General features: G+C 40.3%; 1 long non-coding RNA gene across 1 annotated transcript in view; it reads right to left on the reverse strand.

Moving 5' to 3' along the window:
* Positions 1-16,435, reverse strand: part of LOC135328799 (uncharacterized) — a 142,894-nt gene that overhangs the window by 34,820 nt on the left and 91,639 nt on the right. Inside the window, exon 5 of the long non-coding RNA XR_010389837.1 lies at positions 1,241-1,334. This is a non-coding gene — a long non-coding RNA (uncharacterized LOC135328799). The remainder of the gene's footprint in view (positions 1-1,240; positions 1,335-16,435) is intronic.

Consider the following 16,435-nt stretch of genomic DNA (forward strand, 5'->3'; position numbering starts at 1 on the left):
TGTGAAGATGCTATTCACATGCAGCATCCTCCATAGAGAGGAGAGATATCCTCATGATAGCAGCAGATTCTGACTCTGAAGACACACACACACACACACACTTTTTGATCTGCTGCTCAACCTCCCCCCAAAGTCTGAGAATACGTGTAACTTTGATTGCTCTTAAAAACATCAATTGACCAAGAAATCAAATCGACACTCTTTTAAAAAAAGTTAAAAACTTGAGAAACAAGATGACATCTCAAAGACCTGTAAGCAGGTCCTGAATGAGCAGAAAGACAGCATGGAGGAGCCCCAGGGAAGAGCTGTAGATCCAAAACAAAAACTACCAAACTGAAGTCTTGTGCATTATAAAAACAGAGTGAAAAGCAATTTACTTCGTGGGCTTACTGCTTCTCATTAAAGCTTTCCAAGGGCTTCCAAGGGCAGGAATAACTATCTCAGTTTGCTGGATGTGTATTACCTCTGACATACCCTGGACATTTGGTTCTCCTTGGCGGCAGATCCTTCTGCTTCCCACCCCTCTCTCTCTCCTTTCCCTGTGGGTCCCTGGCCCCAATTTGGGGGTTGCAAAATGTGGCAGAAGATCTCAAAGGGCAATACAGAAATGGTGCTTTCCCCCAGAGACTCCAGTGACTGGTAGCAAAGGTCTGGGGATCTCTGCAGCCAGCGCTTTCAAAGACAAGCACTGAGCCCTATAATTAATAACTGTAATTAATTGTAATATTTCTTCCCATAAATGTTTTAATAATCAACCGGTGTAATTAAACCCTTACTAAATATTTGTTTCTTGACTTTAACTACCATCAATGAACACAGTGAAATGACATCTACATTTGTATCTCTTCAATGATTACAGGGGAGCAGCATTAAATGATTAGAGAGGAAAACTGAATAGTGTAGTAGTGTTGGTCTACATTTTCTTTTTCCTACCTGTCCTTTGACAGACAACAGTGTAAATAGTCATTTTCCACGGCAGTCATGCTGCTACATTAATTTACGTGAAACACTAGCGTAATGTAGTCTTCTTCATGCCAAAGCAGAGCGAAAAACAGAAACTCATCAGTTTATTGCTGTTTAACAGTACCTGGCACATTCGCTCAGTATTCTGAGGAAAAAGAATTTACTAGTGTAGCGTACACTGCTATGCAGAGATCTTTCTGCATGGCGAAGTGTAACAGAAACACAGCACAGAGGAGCTCTTATGAGAAAGATGCTAAGAATGAAGGGGAAGCGATACCTGCTAACGCTGAGATGTTTCTCTGTACTTCCTCACTTTCCTTCCCGAGAAGCCTTTTTCCCAGTTCTTTTCTGTTGAGCTTCTAAGACGGTATCTGAAGAAGAAACACACAGTAAGTCATCAAATACTTAAAACGGTACCTATCAATGTTAAGTAGAACACAGACATATTTAATTTTGGAAACAAACACACAAACGGCTTTTCAAAGCTATTTCTGTTCAGCAACGCATTGGTAGATTGTACTAACGTGCTTTGCTAGATGCTGTACAACTGCCAATCCCTCTGCATTTATTCCATTCAGGTTTTACACTTTTATGTCACCAGCGCCACTCCTTCTCCGTGCTCCTGAACTTTGAGATGCAACTCAGTTTCATTACCACTCTAAGGCACCTAGACATAATCCGTGAACAATAAATGTTAAATGAAGGATATCCACTAGCTATTGTTGTGATTTACAGTGGTGTGAGTCAGATCAGAAATTCAAAATCACCTATTGATGTCTATGAATTTGAGTACGCAAAAATTGCGAGTATGCAAGTTGAAGGGCCTTCTGTTTTATGCTGTAGTAATCAGACCACTTAATGGCTTAACTTAAATTTCCGCATTGAAAATCTTGGACCATATAACTTGCCCAGGGTTATTAAGCTAATGGCATCATTAGAAGTAGAACCCAGAATTTCTGACAGGGTCCAGGTGTTTTTAAATTCTATTTCAAAAAAAACAGTATTCAAAATTAAGATCAGAGGTAGTAAATACTTCTGCCAGCAACAACAAAAAGAGCAAGACTATTGCATCTTATTACTTCAGTTCTTTTCATTTAAATGAGAAAAAAGACTTAAAAATCTTTAAATTAGAAATTACTCAGTTCTTCCAAGGCACACCCCTCTCCCAAGTCTATTAGTCATACAGTTCTCCCCCTAACTCAAAGGCCAGCCCCCTAACCCAGAATGAGCTGCCCAGCTGTTTGTGTTAGTCACATCTCAAACTCAGCTGGCAGACTTGGCACGCTTGCTTTGATACAGAAGATAAAATCTTGTGATAGGTCTACCATGAAGGGGGAAAAAAAAAAAAAGTGTTTGATTTCACACATGCAGGCTGGAGGGGATGAAGGGAAATGCAGTCACCAGTGAAAGCCCTTTAAATATTGCCAAATTTATCATTATCATACTCCTTGAAATGGAACTGGTTACTGTGTAATACGAAAGGTACTTGGAGTTCTGGACTGTGCAGAGACAGCAAAAATGCCCTGAGACACAAAAGAAGGTTTGGTGGGAAGGAGTCTTAAAGACTTGTCCTTCAGAAAAACAAAAATAACCCCTCCCCACAAAAACCAAACCATGCTGTTTCCACTGAAGCTACAACAGCAACAGCCCAGTTATTCTCAGAGGGAGTCAGAATACCAGAAAAAGGCTGAACTGCAGTCAGCCTTAGAAATTTGACCATATCCTTGTGGGAGCTCATCTTCACTTCAGAAAAAATGTTTCAGGGACACTACTCACAGTAAGCACCAACAATCCTTAAGTAAAGCTATTTGGACTTTTTAGCCAAAATTCTCACTGCTGGTTGAAACCTACTGAACTGCTCTAAATACTTAGCAGTGTTTTTGCCTCGATGAGCTCATCTATAACTCACTTTCTGCGATAGCACAAATTTGTCACAGTCACAGTATTGTGAAGGTATCCACTGTAGGAATTCAAAAGTTTCTTAACAGGATCTGACTTTTCACTTGTGCTTTGCTTTAGCCATTTAAAGCATCAAAACTTAAGCATTTAAAGTGTCAGAGAAGTAGCTCCAAAATTCAGATTAGGTTAAGATTCAATTTTTGCTAATTTTTCAGTGCATCATCACACACAAACAACACTACTCATATGAAATAGAGCTCTTCCACAAACTGTGCTGCAATTTAAAAAGAACATCAATCTTTATCACAAAGGAATAACAAACACAAACACGGTCAGAGTGAATCAGTTTTTCTGAATATTGCATGCATACCCTTAGATATTTTTTAACCATCTACTGCTTAACAACATGAAAGAACAGCTTGGAAATTCCTCAGACTAGAAAGACACGTAAGAACTGGCCAGGTGATGTTTAGATTTCACTTCAAATCCTTTTGCATCTGATGAGGCAAATCAGCCATTCCTGAGAGTCACTAGACACGACCAATTCTTCAATCGCACTCTTATTCCCAACAATTAATGACAATTCTGATAAGAAGTGCCCTGGCTTTATTGCAAAAAATAATCTCACTTTCAGCCCTAGCAAGGTGCATTACTAACCTCACAAAACTAATTAATTTTGCTCCAAGCATTCTTTACAGAGATGCCCGTTTTGAACAATTTTCAGCTTAAAGACCCAGCCCCAAGCAGAGGGGATGCGCCATTAATGAAAGGAAAGCTACTTGCTTTTTGTTTTGTTAAGTTTTTGTTTTGTTTTGGCCTTGAGATGACTTGTCTAGAGCTAATACAACTCTGGTGGCTGTGTGCCTTGAGCTGTGAACAGTGCTGCTTGCGGCACCCACCAGGTTACACTCTCTCCCCTTCGGGGGGAGACACCAACAGATTCAGAGTTAGCTTACAGCAAGTAAGACCATCTAATAAATAAGTAATTAAACAGTTCCCCTACAGAGTAACAGAGACAGGGAGAATCAGGGAGAAAACAAAGACCATGTGGGCAAAACCACAACAGAAAAGTAGCATCCATTCCTTTTCAAGTATACCTTGATCAGAGCTAAATAGCAACTTGCCTCTCATGGCTTTCTCCAATGAAGGCAACATTACAGAAGTTCTGCTCAAGCTCCTACCTAGATCTGCTACTTGTATGCTGAAATCTCATGGCTACTTTTACCCTTCCCCTCTCAGAGGGAGGTAGTGTGCTGGCTTTGGACCAAGTCAAGCAGCTGAGCTCCTTTTATCAGCACAGACTGATTCTTCCAAGAGTCCTGCAGGAAACATGCTGGAAACTTTAATAAGACCTAGAACAAACAACTCACGGTCTGGATTACAATCTGCCATTGGAGTATGAGGGTATGGACACACCTAGCTGATTCAGCCAGGTATCTCTGGGTGCTCAATGACACCTTGTGATCCTCCTGGTAGCAAAGGACTGAAAAATAAAGGACTATGACATATACCGAGGAAGTATTACCTGAGTGGGTACCACATGAATTTACAGTAGGTAAAGGCAGGTTCCTTGGTTTGTGTAGAAATCCAAAAGCATTATAGTCATGACATGATACACAGTAATGCAAACGGACATAACTTCTGTTGGGGGATGTCTTAGGCATCAGTTGACCCACATGATCAAAGCCTTAAAATTAATCTCTGTGCTCAAGAGAGATCTTTGGCTTAAAAAGAAATCCTCAATTTATTCAAGTTGAAGTAATCGTAACACAGAAAAAGAGCTCTATAATTTACTAAAGTGAAAATTCACAGAAGACTAACTTTCTGCCTCTTGAGAGCACTTTAAAAAAGCTATTTAATTATTACTGAAGCTCAAGAGAAGTACTTCTAATCTGATGAAAATGAAAGTATGCAAGCCCTTCATACCTTCTTTCAACCACCTTCAGAGCAGCAAAGCCAATACTGACAGATTTAGTGTTTAGAAGTATTAATGGCTAATATTACATAGTAGGTTTATATAATAAAGGGTTAGTGCTACAGTCTAGATGAATTATTGCAGTCGCTCCTCTAACCTTCCCTCACAAGACAGACAGAAGCAAATACCTTTCTGGCTTTTCCCCCTCAGCATGCACACTGCACTGGCACAGACAGAAATACAGTGAACATCGTATGAAATAGCAATGCTACTATATATGGAGAAAATAGCTCAAGCTCAGCCACAGACTACTACTCTGCCACAGCAAGTGCTATGGTCTCCATGGGGATTCTCCACTTTCCATTGGAATTACAAGTAAGTGAAAGAGTGAAAAATAAACAGGGTCAAAAAACCCCTCGGTACTAGCCCAGTTTGCCCTCTCTCAGCTCATTTCCACTTATTACAGCTTCAGTGGTTGACTGCAGCACCTGGCTAGTAATATACTTGGTAATTTCAGCTGAAGCAATAGATTAACCCATTTTAGAGCCAAATGCAGTAACTGTTAAACACTAATGTTAGTGACTAATTCTCTCCACTAGTTGACTGCAGCACCAAGCTTGTAATTTAGTTCACGATTTAGGTGGAGGCAGTAGACTAACTCACTTTAGAGTAAAATGCAGCAACTGTTAAATATTAATCTTAGGAACTATTTCTAAACTGCTTTCTTAAGGAAACAAAGTTATGCAGTCATGCCATTACCTCTCTGCTCCCTCCCCACTAGTACACTTTTAACCAGTTTCCATCCAATTTGAGATATGGACAGAAGTCTGCATATACTAAACACCAACACGACCTGTACAGCAGTACCCCTTTTAACAAAAACAAAGGAAAAAAACCCCAAAACAACAACAAAAAAAAAACCAATCAAACCAAACCAAAGTCTTCTAGACGCGTGAGAGCGTAAGCCATGTCACTGCTAGGGCTGCTAGAGCGGGCTGCGCTAGTGCTCACTCAGGTGAGCCTCTGCAGGTCGCAGCCTCACCCTCACTCTGCAGGGTGGAAACAGCCAACTCGGACAATTCTGAGATCAGCCCTGTCTTCCCCTCTTTTCCTTTTTAGCCAGTGATTTCTTTACTAAACCTTGTCTGCCCCAGGAGCGAGCTCAGCCCGCCAGGTGACATGTCACAGATGCCTTAAGGATTAGGAAGTTTTTGTGAGCCAGTTGCTCTCCACGTCCCATATCACGCAGAACACTAAGTGTGCACACATCCACATAAAACTTCACTGGAAACCACAGATAAATGAAAGTTAGCAGTCAGCAGCCTCTATCCCCCTGCTTTAAATTTTCAGTGTGAAGAGAAAGGCAGTGAGAGGTTGGAACCTGAATAATTGCTGGTTCGGGGGAGCACATCCTGCTCATCTGCCTCAGGCCTCTGGCCCCGTTCTCCACGATTACTATTTTAAGCTGTAACTGTAGCAGTACTCTGGTTTGGTGCCTCCAAAATTATGGATTCTCCTTAGACATTACCAGAATTCTGCTAGGAATATACACAACCTAGGCTGAAAAAAAATCCTTCTTTATTTAACAGTGTTGATTCAGGGCGGTTGGGGGAGTTCCCTTCTGAATACAACAAATGCATGTTTCTGCAGAAATAAATTACCATCTAATGACTTCATGATCCAGACTGCTGCACCTAAATGAGAGGTTATACATATTCTGAATTCGGATAGATTTCTATTTATAGAGCATTTATTTGTGTCTGAGATGCATTTAAATATAAATTGCAGTACCTAATGCCAAGCTTTATAACATGTCATTCACAATCCATTAAGTATTTTATTACATGTATTGTAGAACAGAGAAATTTATAGTCCTCATTTATGGCATTAATAAGGAATGATGAAATCACACTAAAGTTGTACTGCTTTTTGGTTTATGTGGAGTTTTACTGTTAAAGCATAGTTACAACTCAGCTTTTAATGTTTTATTATAATAAAAGACACGATCAGGTAGTGTAATATACTTAATTTTTAAGAGAAGTGCTACTAAAACTATACAGGCTTTCAAACAGAGGCACGAATGCAGACTTAACATGCTCTCAGTTGCTAAGTAGTAGCAGAATGTGGAAATAAATATTGATTTGCTCATTTAAAAGCATTTTTCAGGAGCTTCTTCACAAAGTTTCAACATTAAAGCATGCACACATTAAATTTATTCCCTGCATCCTTTTTAAGTTTCTAAGTCATCCCTCACACAAAGTGTTTCTTTTCCCACACTTTCTGATTGACAAAGTTTAGAAATAGCACGGAAATGGAGGCTTTTCTCTTTACCTTTTCCTAAAGTTCCCTCTCATTTCATTTCATATTACTAGCTAGGAAAAGATCAGCTGTATGGGAAAAACATTTTCCCCATTTCTGCTGTTACTGTTCTCAGGAAATGTCACCGCCACACTTCCCCAGCTCTCCCACTCACCAAACAAGCAAAGAGGAGAGGAAAGCTACCCGCTTTGCAAATACACAGGGGAGAAGGTGGTTGCTTAAAAAAGAAAAAAAATTCAAAAGCATCCAACAGCTAGTTAACAATTTCTAACACAACATTTCCAAGGGTTTTGATTTTTTTTCCCTCCTCTTCACCAAAACCCTGGGAAAGGGAGAAGAGAAGCATATTTTTGAATCAGTTCAGGTTTTGATATTACTATTCTATATTATGTTATTGCTCTCCTCCCAAATATCTCCAAGTCCTATGGTCTGTGTCTTGCAAGCCCTTTCCTGGGGCCTTCTGCAAGGTTTCAAAACCAACCAGCAGCCCACCTTCACCACTTCAGCCAATCCCCACACTCAACTCCTGTTATTTCAAACATGCATCTGAACAAAATGAAAAGAAAAAGCATCTGAACAACTCTTTGTAGAGCTCCTCAATATTAAATTACTATCTCATGCATAACTACAGGCTGCTTATGTATGGGAAATGGGAACTAAAACACTAACTCATGACACTACCTATCATTTTTTGTATTTTCTATCCCCATAGTACTTAAATATCTCTCACCAGCAGGAGAGATTTGAAGACAGCATTCCCCTAAAGAAAAGTTATTCATCCCATAACCCAGATGGAAAGCAGAGGCAGAGACACTTGCTCAAATTAAACACTATCTCTGTGACAAACCGGTAAGCAAATCCTGGTCTCTGGAGCATCAGTTTATAACCAATGCACAGAAGCCATCCTAGAGATGAGGGAAATGCACAATACATTGAAAGATCATGAGACATGGGATTTTAAAAAAAATCTTCCAAGGTCATAAAGCAATTTTACTAAAGAGAATAATTTGAAGATATATCTCCAATTAGAACAAAGTTTGTGAGAATGTCTCTATGAAGTCTGAAGATGAAATATGAAAACATAAGTTCAAATACACATCCATGAATTTCACAATATTTTTTGTTTTTTAAAGCATGACTCTTCCCTCCATTAAGTGGAGATGGGTAAACAGAGACATGGGAAGCTAAGCAAGTTACCCAATCTTACAGCAAATTAAATAAAACAACAAGAAAGCACCAAGGTCCCAATCCTTTGCCATACACACTATCAAAGGAATTCATGCCCTATCCTTCTTCCATCTTACCTATCGGATTTATTTTGGTTAATATATACTAGTGATACTAATGCTTGCACAACTTTGCAGTTAAATTCAGAAGGCAGAGAACTTTGTCAAGATCATTTTGTTTCCAACTTGTCATGTACATCTTATATTTATGTGGTAATAAACAGCATTTATTTTAAGACAAATGCTTACAAAGAGATTGCTATGCGGAAATCAACTGGTGCCTTTGTATTCATATTACGATAGCTGACTCGGCTTACTCCATTAATTGCACTTTCCCTACAGTCATCTGTAATCTTGCACTTTTAGCCAATCTTATCATATCCCATTTGTTACCCTCAGTTTTAAAACATCAATCAAGTGCTAATAGAAGAGTCCTTTGTCCGGTCTGCTTCCTCTGGGTCACAAGATGTCCTTGATCTTGTCCAATCTATTTCCTCCAGTCCTAAACTCTTAAAATGACTTAAAAGTCTAGGCTACCCCACCACCTGTTCGCACTGACCTGTCTAGAGAGCGCGCTAAATCATAAAATGTAATCCTTATCCTGGATGCATTTAACAAGTAGGCTGTTTCCTAAGTAACTTACCACATAACAAGAAAAAGCAATTACAAAAGCAGAAAGAAAGCACAAAATAACATACAAACACTTTAAAGGGCGTTTGGTTTGTTGTGTGCACTCTTCCTGCTGTGCACACTCTCAGGCTCAGAGGCTGCAAAGTACTGGTATGACGGCTGCAGAAGTAAACTGCTTTCCTCTCTAGGTCCATGCAAGGTGCAGCATGCTCTGGCAGCGGTTTGTTTTCTCCCCTCCATTCCCCTCTAGCAGTGAGCACAGTCCAGGCATGAGAGATTGTGCAGCCTGCACCATCCCAAACAGCTGCAGCTTTGTTTGTGCTTGAGGCCAGCGCCCATAATCGCAAAGGCTTAATTAAACACCACCATGGTGCACTTCAGAAAATTCACAAAATGTAGTATATTACATACATTCTTCTGGTTCAGCAGTGGTTGGAAGAGGTAATAACAGCAAATCTACATTAACCCCTTTACCCTTGTTGGTTTATCAGTACCATACTATCAACTTGATCAAACCCACTGTCTGTTGGCCAGGAAAAAAAGGTCAAAGGCCTGAAACTCTTCCAGAAGACACCCATAGGAGTCAGTACTGGCGGTTCCTGGGGCAACATTCTCATCCTTTTGTAGCCAAAAAGTGCCAGAAGATAACGTATTGAAATTCATAGCATAACTCCTACTTCATTAAGCCAGTCTTTTTTATTATCCTGAGCACATCATTTCTGGCACAGAAAAGACAACCGATCCAAAGGATCAGTTCTGCATGCACAGTTCCTCTCGAGCCAGAGCTCAGGGAAGAACAACGCAGGAATCATTTCTGACCAAGTGGGCATTAAACCTGTTCAGCAGCAACAGCAATGAAAAGGTCATTCAAATATCAAGCTTAAGGGGATTAGGAAGCATCCTTCCTCTTCAGGTTATTGCCATGGCCATGCAGTGTGTTCGCTAGCTTAATGAGACTGTTATCAGGATTGACATTAGGGAGACGATGTAAAAACCGATTCAGAGAGCAGGGCAGAAAAATTCTGTGGAGGAAAATGACAGGATCTTCCTTGCAGTACTCTAGTAGAGGACCTTCATTCCAGTAGTTTTTATAAACGTACATCAGCATAAAACAAGGGCAGAGTCAGGGCAAAAAGCTCTTTCCCTTTTCACCACTGGTGTCAGGGAAAGAGGCAAGTCTTGTGCAAACAGTAAGCCTACCTACTTCAGATCAAGACTCTCACTCTGACAGGAATTTTCCTATTTTTTTCTGTTCTAAAGGGGAAAAGTATTCTTCTGCTCCCTCAGGTCTATCAGGACAAAGATGAAACCATTTATTCTTTTCAAGAAAGTTAAAGTCTTTTATGCAAACTAAGAACTCTGCTTCAAAAGGTTATATTTCTGAAAGCCTCCAGGAGCACAAACAAACTGTAATGGGGATTACAGATAGCCTCCTGAGAACCTGAGAATATCCTTTATTCAATAATAGGCTCTCAATCAATCCTGCTGATGCAGACTGTAAGCTTGCATATGGGATAGTAACAGGAACAGGAAAAGCCAGAGTAATTGCTGCTCCATAGCTGATTTTTTTTGCCTTAGAGAACCCTGGGAAACCAATCATAAGTAACTGCTGAAGGCAGTCTCACCAGCATTGCAAACTGTTGCATTTGAAATGCAACATATTCAGAGGTTTGATCATTACCCTGCAGGTTTTTGCACACAACTGGTTTCATTAATGTCATTAGAAATGCCTGCCTAGGCAATGGTCCTACTCTACAAGAGTAGGAGTTTGCAGGATGAGCATTAATCAAGACAACTAGATGCATACAGCCAGTACCTTTATTAACAATCTTAATTTCATATTCATTATGAAAAGAAGCTCCTGATATGCACCTACAGAAGTGGGAATAGAGGCTTCATCTGGATCTTTAGAGCACATCCAACATGAGTGGTGTGAGGAAGGGAGTCCTGTGTTCCCCGTTGGGGCCTGGCAAGAGGGAGTCGTGAGCCAACAACTGGCTAACCAGTCTGCACAGTAGAAGAGACTCTCCCAATTTAACTCCTCTTCTTCATGATTTTAGTTCCACTTCTTCCAATTTAACTATTTAATTTTGGGGCCATGTTAATAAGATCCTTTCTTGAACACCTGCAGCTTTCTCAGGGGTATGTCCCATCCTTTAAGGATTCCCCTCTGCAGGTCATTGCCCTCAAAGTCATCTCAGAATGAGTTTTCTTTGCTTGCAGAAGCCTACTTAATCTCTTGAGTACAACTGACCTAATTCCTGACCCGCAAAAACCTATCTAACACCTAAGCCCCAACACTGCATCTCCTGGGAAGCAGCCAATTACTCATGCATTGGGCAAAATCCTTCTTTTTCCTCACAATGTGTCACATAACACAGGGTGCAAGTCATATGGGCTAACCCAAGTTATATGTGACTTACTAGTCACAACACCATTTATAACCCTCACCATTCCTTAGTCCTTTGTAAGCTCTTTCACTCATATTTTAAGTATACAGGCATTTAAACCTCAGCCCCCTGATCTCTCAGCATTGCTGGCAAAGCTCCTTCAGTTTCTTTAGGTAACTGCACATTAGTGGAAGTTATTTACTGGTATCTAACTGCTCTCCAGTATTTGCCTTCTATAAGGAAAGAAGGTTATATAATGACTGGAGACACTAAGAAAGCCCTCATTCTGTCTGAGCGAGTCTTGGCCCCTTTCTAGTAACCTCCAGCTCCCACCATTCCTTTTCTTTGTCTACGATGGGGATCATTGTAAGAGATCACACTCTGGACTGGACAGCCAATATATCCAACCCGGCTGGCCAAAAGCCACCTCAAAAGAAATCTTAATATCTGAATTCTCCCTTAGCAGGAATATTAATGGGGTTCCTCTTCTCTGTCCAGCCATTGATTTCATATATGCCCTAGAGAGACCTGGCATCTTGAGACTTCACTCCTCTTTCAGAGCTGAGAGACTGAAAAGGTTCAGTTTTGCAAGGGGAACAGAGAAAACACATAACATGGTTTCCTAAGGGATCCAGACCTAAATAAATATTAGAAGTTGGGGGGTGGTGGTGGGGGGGGAAACAAAGTTACTATTTCCTTTCACTGGAGTGTTAGAAGTGTTGGCTTCTAATCAAAGCTACCCAGAATCACCTAAAGGTTCCTTTGCTAAATGCTAATGCCAGAAGAAAAGATATCAGTTTTTGCCCTTGCTGCAAATACTTTTCATTCTGGTTATTCTACCTTTATTGTTGAAAAACGTTAAGTCAACTACTGAAAAATTACTACCCAAAGTATATTACTTGTGTCATGGAGAGACACTTCAGAGCTATCTGTTACCTCCTCCTGGTTTCACTGCTTGCCAGACACACATTTAAGCCTGCCTCCGAGTTCGGATGCCGACACAAGTGTTATCTGTACTTTTGGAACAGCTGTTGTGATATCCCACCAGACTACACCTATTAAGGGATGTCTGGACTGGAACATGATTACATTAAGGCAGATAAAGGTCTTAATGAAGAAGAGATTTTATTGCTTTGGACATTTCTTTCCCTTCCCTATCTCCTCACTTACAAGGCAGAATGTGCATTTCATTTATTTATTTTTACCCAAAGGGACAAATTTATTTTTATATTGAAATACAGTTTGAAACAACAGGAAAGTGTTGAAGGGTTAAAAAGATGTTTGGTAAAACTAGATTAAGTCTACATTTAAAGTAATGGATAATTAGTATGGATTATATATAACATTTGTTTCCCACCATTCAAAAAGCAAATAAAATCGCAGAAACTACATGAAGAACATAAATGTGAACATTATCACAAATACATATCTTTTAATCAAAACTGTTTAGGACTCTATGGTGCTCATATTTAAGTAGGCACAAAAACCACAATGCTTTTAGAATAGTATCTGAAAAAATAGCGTTTGGGAGCCTATTAGCTATTTTCCTCTTTAGTTTAGCATTGTGCATATTGCCTTCTGCAAATCATTCATTTGCATGAAATATTTATGCACAGACAGGAAACTATATCTTTCTCATTCAAAAATATATGGAAGTAGACACTGGCCAATGAAGAGCTGTTTGGAGAGGGGAAGAAAAAAGCATATAATCCATTTCCAAGTCACAAGTTCAAAATAAGACAAAAGAAATCCCAAATCAATGGTAAATCAATGAGATTTAGGCACTTCAAGTGCTGAAGTCACTTTTGGAAATATATGAACCCATGGCTTGTAAGCTCCCATTCGTTTTGTATTTAAAAACAGCTGTGAATGTTCATACAGGACTTTTTCTAATACTATTCACTAATCAAATTCATAGTTATATGAAAAGAACAAGTACTCTTCTAGTACTTTCTCCTCTCTGTAAAATTAAAACAACTTACTATTTCAACTTTATTCCCCATAAAGAAAAATATGCTTTTGCTTTTAGACACAAGTGAAATGAATTCTTAACTGACAATGGATTGGAAATACTGTGTTATGCAAATTAGCGTAACAATGCCCACAGCTAAAATGAGCCAAACAGTAGGAAAAAATTGTCTTTTGTTACAAACTGAAAAGGCCTTGTACATTCATTTGAACAATGTTTCATCTCTAGCATAGACAAACATGCCAAAGTTTGAACAGCACTTCCACTGCCTAAGAAGCTTCAAGCTTCCCAGTTGCAGTTCATATGCTGCTATTTTTATGCAACGTTGGTTTCCTCATTTTGACTTCTTAAAAAACTTTTTTTGAGATCACATGAAAGGAAATTTGGGTTGAGTGTGGAATTCAAAAAATTCTGGGCAGTTTTACTGTGTCTTGTTTGGTGAGCAGTATTAATGACCACTGATTATTTTCTAGAGCACTAGATGCAGACACCCCTGCTTGGTTTCTTCTGTATGTAATTTTTGCACAATTTGAAGAAAGGAAGCCATTCAGCTCATGCAGGGATAATCTGATACATTACATGCCATCCTGCTACACAGATATCTGAAAACCTGACCTGGAAGCAGAGAGCCAGCATCTGACACCTGGAACAATTTCTCTATTAACAGAACTGATCAAAGATTTATTTATTTATTTATTTATGGACAGGTAGAGACTTCTTTTGTTGATGCTTTTGGAAGTTTCCAAATGTGTCAACTTTTTGCTGTTTAAGGTTTGGGGAGACTAACAGACTGCCTAGAGTTTCTCCTGCAAAGTTGCAACCGTCACCTCCCCCAGCTGAGGGAACCAGGGACGAGCAGGCAGAGGCTGCAGCACACGCTGCCCTGATCACAGCCAGGGACCAGCCTCACCAGCACTTCACCTCAACAGCTACAAAGGAAGGCTGAGAGCCTTGCCAGCATGGGATCCAAAGCGTGAAGGATCTGAGAAAGCTCAATGGGGGCCCTGGCAAGAAACAAAAAGGAAGCAGCAAAGACAGAACAAACTTTTCTGACTTAGTACTGAAGACTGTTCCTGCTGAAAGAGGTTGTACCATTAGCAGTCAAGTCACTATTCTTGTATTCTGTTTTTATAAATTTACAAACTATTTTTTAGGCAGGAAAGCGCACTCACAACTGTGCTTGTAATGATTTGCTGTAAACCACTACAAGATTTTGTTTGCTTCAGGTTTGTTTGTCACCCTTCCCCCCTACCCCAAGCCCTGTAATTTGAGAGACTGCATAAGTATGTTCAGAATCGGTGACAGCGCTGGACTCGACTATTTAAACATCTCTTTTCTCTCCTCTCCACGTTGGCAGTCGCACCTTTAATGCCCACAGCTCAAGTAAGAGGGTCAGCATGTGAAGAAATGCTTTTTTGTCTCTACCGTGGCCAAACCACACCACAGAAATCCCAGATCTTCCCTATATAACAATTGGCTGGTCCTTTGTTAGGCAACCCCTCTTCTTTTGCGTTACTGCTTCCCTTCGATAAGAGTCACCATTCAACACAAGGGCATGCCTTAGAAGCCAGAAGCTCTATCCTCCTTCCTTCTGCCACCACGGAGCATATCCAGGCTCTAGCACTACACGGGCACTCGGAGACGCACAAAGTGAGTGCACTGCTTAACCTCCTCTGATTAGCTTCAAGCATGCCAAGAACAACAGCTGGTCTAAGTTGCGCTGTTACAACTATGGCACTTTCTACTACTTCCACCATAACGTGGCATTTCAAGTGCATGCTCCACACAAACAACATCTAGACATGCTTCTCTGCTTGGGCATATGTTAGAGGAACCCAAAGCTTCAGTTTGGGAAAAGAGCACTAGCTTGCTCATCAGAGCAGCATGCACAAGATACTTGGTTTTGTTTCACTTACAGTTGAGGGTTACTGTAGGACATGAAATTGTTTCTACTGTGCTGCACTTCAAACATTCTGAAATAAGTAACAAGCTGGAATTGTTACTTTTTGTTTCTAAGATATACTTATTTAATTAAATTTATTTTCTTCTACATTACTACATAATTGCAAAGGAGTAAACTTATAATGCATGTCTGGATTTTTAATAATCGAGGAACATAAATCACTTGGGAAATACAGCTATGCAAAGAGCAAAATGAAAGCCATCAGTCAGTCTACACATACCAGATTTCCATGAGGTACATTCTACTCTGTGAGGCCTCAGCTAAGTTCCCTACTCAGTCTAAAAACTGGGTAATACAAAGTGGATGCATTAATATAGACATCTCTGGTCAGGAATACAATACACAAAATTCCCAAACCCAATTATTCAATGTTGTTCTGCCTGGTTAAAGTGACATCTCTTACAAACCTGAGATCTCCTTCAAGCAGCTCACTTGTGCACCGAGAAAGTTTGCCACAGGTTTCAGTCCCAGCTCCATTCTGTGCAAAATTACTAGGAAGTTAAAGACAAAGATATTTTGCAGGGTTCTTCAGGACACAGGACATGTTACCCATGTGACTAGCACCAAACAGTGCTGGTGGCACTAGGAGAGAATAAAACACCAGCTCATCCCAGAGTGCAAGTGCTGCAGCTTCTCAGTACCTTGATACCAGGCTCCTTTCCCACACTTCTGACCCCAGCACTTAAGATCCCTCCTCTGCAATCAGCCACGCTCTGCAGACCCAGCTCATGAGCATCCTTTTCAACAGACCTTGGCTCACTCCCTCAACTGTAGTTGCTCACACCACTCCAGTGCAATTCAGAAACCAACAATTATTTCAGGCACCTTTTTAAGCCACCACTTACGAGTGATCAACAAGGAGAACTACCTCGCAAGCCTCCCCAGAGCTCATCTGTCATCTCAGATATGGAGCAACGCTATGAACTTGGCAAGCCCTAAAGCAGTAGCGCACAGGGTGTCCTGTGTGTCAAAAATCAGCACATGATTGTGTCTCACTCTTTGCACACACATGCAGTAATATCCCTCTCTACATGCAGAAGGGGCATTTTTAGGGATAGCTGAATGTCTAGGAGTGGGATAAGTGACTGTCCTGAGCAATTCAACCTGCACACTGGTAGGCCCTCATAAGCAAGTGGATCTGGCACAAAAAAAAATTTTGGT

Source organism: Dromaius novaehollandiae, chromosome 6, assembly GCF_036370855.1.
Source record: "Dromaius novaehollandiae isolate bDroNov1 chromosome 6, bDroNov1.hap1, whole genome shotgun sequence".
Taxonomy (NCBI): domain Eukaryota; kingdom Metazoa; phylum Chordata; class Aves; order Casuariiformes; family Dromaiidae; genus Dromaius; species Dromaius novaehollandiae.